Genomic DNA, 6,098 nt, shown 5'->3' on the forward strand with positions numbered 1-6,098 from the left:
GTTTCTGATTAATTTATTTTATTTTAGATTTTATAAAAATCTATATGTATAAGTATCGTCCGTCTTTCTGTCTGTCTGTCTGTCTGTCTGACCGCGAACTGCTTCCACATTTGTGGACTGATTTTCATCAAATTGGTACCAAAATTTCGCAAATTTTCCGGGGAGTGTGACGATGGTGATTTTTTGTAAGTTTTACGCCTCTATCCACGCATCCACTCACGCAATCGCATATTTATGGACCGATTTTTTTTAAATTGGTATCAAAATGTTGCAAATTTTTTGAAGATAAACACAATTGGTGGTTTTCTCAAGTGTTACACCTCCACCCACGCATTCACCCATGCGCATGCGCATTTATGGACCGATTTTCACGAAATTGGTACCAAAATGTTACAAAAATTTCTGAGAAGAATACTGTGTGGTTCTTTTTAAGTTTTATTCCACGTATCCACACACGCATTCACATATTTATTCACCGATTTTCTCGAAATTGGTACTAAAATTTCGCATATTTTCGGAAATCGCTACTATGTGTTTTTATTCAGTTTTACACTACTACATTCGCCACAGTTTTACATTATTACATACACCCACGCATACATACATTTATTGATTAATTTTCTCGAAATTGGATATCTATTTATATTTATATATACAAGTTGCAAATTTTTTGAGGAGTGTGATGAGATGGTGACTTTTTAATTTAAAAATTTTTTTTAACATAAAAGAGAGTATGTTTCCGCGAAAAAATATTTTGCAGTTTTCTATGCCAATGTGTTCGAAATGTTCCAAAATATCGAGAAATCACATTTAAAAAAAATTTGTATGTAAAACTTTCACCCACGCACTCACACATATATTGATTTATTTTCGGTACCAAAATCATGAAAATTTTTGGAGATGACGACGACAGACAGACGGACAAATGGACAGACAAATAGATAGATATTAAATAAAGTATAACAAAATATTATATATCTTTGGTTTTGTAAAATAAAAAATTGTGTGAAAACTAGTAAGGGCGGAATCAGTGTTGGGTGAAGGCTTTGAGGCCCGCGTGAAGAGCGAACCGAAAAGCTAGTATAATAATATGAGATAAAGTGATGTTAAAATATAAAGAAAGTTTTCATATCTTACATTATATTTATATGAATATAAATATTTGAAAAAGTATTTTTAAAAAACAGTATAATATTGTATACGTATGTATATATTGTTTAATATTGTATACATATGTATATATTGTTAAAAAGAATTTATACGATTTGTAAAAATAATTTCATATACAAAAATCTTGCTATATAAATGCTTAAGTATGTTATTGTTTCCGAGAAAATGGGAGGTGATAGCATTAAAATTATTTAGAATAACCTTATTGACAGTATTCATTGCAAGCAATGTAGTAAGAGCTTTGTTGAACCAAGAAGCCGATCGAAACGGATTGTTCAAATTATAAAACCATTGCTGTGTCACTTTATGTCCTACTAATTGAGCTACTTCGATTTTGTGAGCAACAGAATACAAATTTTTATTGTAAACGATATCCATTTCGCTGAAAGTAATATTTAAATCAAAGTGATAAATATAAGGCCAACTTATCGAGCTGAATATTCGAGATGTTCAGTCAACTACCATTTATTACATGTATAAATTATAAAACTACAGTCATTATATTATATTAAAACTAACGCAAATTAACGCAAATTACAATCATTCTATAAACGTTTCGACCGCACGCGGTCTTCTTCAGTATAATTATTGAAAAATAAATTCTTACAATTCACATGATATCGAAATTTAATTATAGTTATTCAGAATCGAAAGTTTTTGAGCAATTAACGCGTGTTTCAATCCGTCCTGTCCAACAATGTTCGCCTCGATATGATCTCTGATTTTGTTCAGATCTCGGATGATTTCATCGTTAATATGCGAGAAATTAACCCGTACCGTAGGCGCTATCATCGTTCTTCTTGACAATTTTGCTACTTATTAACAGTTATTAAGGATGACACTTAACAAACAACAATACAGAAAGACAGCTCATTTTAAACTCGAGTTTAAAATGAGCTGTCTTTCTGTATTGTTGTTTGTTAAGTGTCATCCTTAATAACTGTTAATAAGTAGCAAAATTGTCAAGAAGAACGATGATAGCGCCTACGGTACGGGTTAATTTCTCGCATATTAACGATGAAATCATCCGAGATCTGAACAAAATCAGAGATCATATCGAGGCGAACATTGTTGGACAGGACGGATTGAAACACGCGTTAATTGCTCAAAAACTTTCGATTCTGAATAACTATAATTAAATTTCGATATCATGTGAATTGTAAGAATTTATTTTTCAATAATTATACTGAAGAAGACAGCGTGCGGTCGAAACGTTTATAGAATGATTGTAATTTGCGTTAATTTGCGTTAGTTTTAATATAATATAATGACTGTAGTTTTATAATTTATACATGTAATAAATGGTAGTTGACTGAACATCTCGAATATTCAGCTCGATAAGTTGGCCTTATATTTATCACTTTGTTTTCAATACACGAGCGACAATTTGTATTAATTTATTTTTAATATTTAAATGTTAGACTGAGAACGTTTAAACAAAATAAAATTTTATTTAGCAAATTGGTATTGTAAATTGTAACAAATAATATTTTTTGTAATTTTTAATTTAAGTATAAAACAATGATTTCGTGTTAATCATCGATGAAAAACTTTAGTTTTAATAAATAAAAAAATGTTATTTCTTTTGCTTTATTACAATTTTAAAATTTATTTTAGGGGATACAATATAACATAAAAATTTTTACCTTTATGTATGTATATATTAGAACAATAAAGTGCAACATTTTGAATTATAATACGAATAAACTTAATTTTTACTACTTAAAATTGTTGTTTTCACAATATCTTATACTTTTGCACGTTTACAGAAACAAAAAATCATGTTTTTTATTTTTATAATTTTGCATAGTAATATATAATTTTACTTTTAAAGTAATTTTAAGTACTTGTACTCACTTATAAAAAACAAGTCCAAAAACTATTATGCCATTATCAAGAAAATTTGGTATTGCAACATGAGTCACTTTCGAAATGTTGTTTGAATGTTGTTTCCATGTATTTTTGAACAACAACGTGATTTCTTCAGCTACATTTTTTGCAAATTTCATGTAAAATACAAATTCGTTTCTGCACCACATTTGAATATGTTGAGTATTATTATCAACACGTGATAAGTAATTGGATACAATTATTGTTGCAAGATACGGCGACATTGCAGGTGTGGTATCGAAGCGTTTCAATAATATATTGTGCTTGTTTTTTTCTGTATTTTGCAATGGCATATTTGACAAAGCCGTGCATTGATTACATCCTATAGATATGTTAAAAGTTGCTTCTAACAATAAATTTTGTTGACTCCAACATGAAGACAATTGTCGAGCGCCTATTATATGGAAATGAGTAGCAGCTACCAAACTATACATTTTAAAAAACATATATGAATGAAACATTTTTAACAAGCATCAAAATGTTGGAATTTAAAAATGTTTAAATGTAATATGTAATAATATGCATTATAAGTATAAAATTAGTAGTCTTTATATTTAAATTGCATGATATATAATAATTTTTGAAACATTTAATACAAAAATAATATATATTAATTACGAGATTTTATGTAATTGCACATTGCACATTGATTTTAATAAACATATATTATTTGCTTACGCAATTTTTTTTTTTCACATCGAAAATTCTAAAGACTTCATCAGTAAAACCAAAATATGTAATATATAAAGTGTAATTTCCTGGTAATAACTTATCCTTAAAATAAAGGTCAATTATGTCTTCTTGAATATCATATGTCGGTTTATAAACTGTATACTTAATATTCTCATGATGTTTTTCTAGATTTTTAATTAAAATTATATTTTCAAAATATAATTTTTCTGAATGTATGTTGTTGATTAATATATTTTGCGTTTTATTAAGAATGCTTATGCTGATATTGTATTCTCCATAGAAAATGTTTTCTTTAATACATGATATAAACTTGATATCGTAATGATTTGGTTTATATATTTTGATGGTTGATAGCATATAGACGATTGATTAGGAGTAGAAGCCGTCCCAACGATATACATTATTCCGCTGATTAATAGTAGAAATATCATCGTGTCAAAAAATTTATTTTATTTAAATAAATTTTTTAGTAATTTATTTATTTTAGGTTTGTAAAACACACTGTAAGCAAAAGACAAATAAAGAAATTAAATATAGTATTGATGTCTTTTTTAAATCACTAGACGACACAAGAGCGCGCTTGGCGCACACTTTTGATATTATTTCTATTATTCATTTTACAATTGTCAAATTGTTAATTTTTGCGATGACAGTTGCTTGATAATATAAAAATAATCATAATTTTAATTAGCTGAATTACTATTTTGACTTCTATTTTGTATATATACTGATAGTAGAATACTAATACGTTTGAGAAGTACAACTTAATCATAAATAAAATGAAATTTTAATAATTATTAATTTTAATATATTTGAAAGGATAATTAATTTTTACGACCATTACTGGCTAATAAATATTCAATAATCACCACCCAACGTTTCGACCATGGGTTTTGTTCCTTCTCAAGTGTACTTAAAATTAAAAATCGTGAACATATTATTCGAATCAAACTTCTTGTCGAACCGTGATAAAATAATAGCCAAGGACTATACAACCTTTAATATATTGACATCACAAGTAAGTATTAAAATACACACAAATATTATTTATACATAATAAAATTATGAAAACAGAATTTTAATAATTTAGTAATAAAAGGACAATTAAAAGTGTCCATTATAATATTCATTATCTGTTAATTGCAGTATCCTTTAGTTTCAAAAATTATTTATTCGACATCAAACTTTTGTGGATTCAAGATTATTTCGACTATGGCGATAAAATTTATTTTATATTTCAATTTTATTTTATAATGTTAAATCAAATTGAGAACGAAAGTCGGCGATCGAATATATGTATATATATGACAACGAGCGAAAGAATCATAATGAACAGGTAAAGACAAATATCAAAACAAGCAAAATATAACAACGGACAGCTTAATCAATATAGGCAAAGGTGAGACGAGAATCGATAATTTGTCACTCAGCAAACTCGCTGAAGAAAGAACAAATAGAATTATATCTCGCAAGCAAAAGTTATACCTCGCGGTTATTGCAAGTCATTTATATAATATTTTTTGAATGCAGAATTAAAGTGAATAACAATAATATAACGTCTCTAAATTTATTTCAACTTTTCAACTAATAAAACTAATAATTCGCCAAGCAACATACAATTCATAAAATATTATATAATCGATATTATTTTAAATTATTTCTAAATTAAAATTTACAAATATTTTTAAATAAAACTATTTTCTTTATTCTTATACATATGTTGGAAATTCTATAAAATTCCGTCCTACCGTATAATTAAATTTTTTGCATTTGTAGACTCATGTTTTATATGTATGAAAGTTCTTCTGACTTACCGAATATTTCGAAACAGAATATTAATTGGAAAGTTATATATCGTGTTAAAAATGAACTACAGCAAATAATGCTATAGAAGTATTCAATGTTGGAAGAATATAATATATTCACACACTTTAATAAAAGTATTATATCTACGGCGACGTGATTTGAAAGGCCACGAAAAACTGACTGATTCTCTGTTCGTGTCTTCATGCTAAATATGATGTGTTAAATCAACAAAACTTCTAAGGTCGTTAAATGTATATATATATTTGAGTGAATGGCGGCATCTGTGTGTAACGGTTGATTTAATTTAGCACATTTAACTTTTGCCTAATTAATCAAATTATTAAGCATTGTTTATACACATTTATGTGACTTATTTCAACAAACATTTCTGCTAAAAATATTGTGTAATTTCTCGTCGTATACTCATTTTTCGATAATTTTATCTTTATAATTCAATTAGTATAAATATGTCATTATTTATTATAAATGTATGCAGTTGCACAATGCTATAAACTGCAATTTTTTTAAATCACTGGAAT

At 27.1% G+C, this 6,098-nt stretch overlaps 1 long non-coding RNA gene across 1 annotated transcript; it reads right to left on the reverse strand.

The window, feature by feature from the left end:
* Positions 1–1,249: 1,249 nt before the first annotated feature.
* Positions 1,250–5,734, reverse strand: LOC146719411 (uncharacterized). The gene is made up of 4 exons (XR_014926527.1): positions 5,568–5,734; positions 3,739–4,254; positions 3,028–3,486; positions 1,250–1,552 (listed from the first exon to the last, which is right to left on the reverse strand). It is a non-coding gene; the product is annotated as an uncharacterized LOC146719411 (long non-coding RNA).
* Positions 5,735–6,098: the final 364 nt, after the last annotated feature.

This window comes from Nylanderia fulva, unplaced genomic scaffold (assembly GCF_048542155.1).
Source record: "Nylanderia fulva isolate GAGA-0341 unplaced genomic scaffold, ASM4854215v1 Scaffold992, whole genome shotgun sequence".
NCBI classification, from domain to species: Eukaryota; Metazoa; Arthropoda; class Insecta; order Hymenoptera; family Formicidae; genus Nylanderia; species Nylanderia fulva.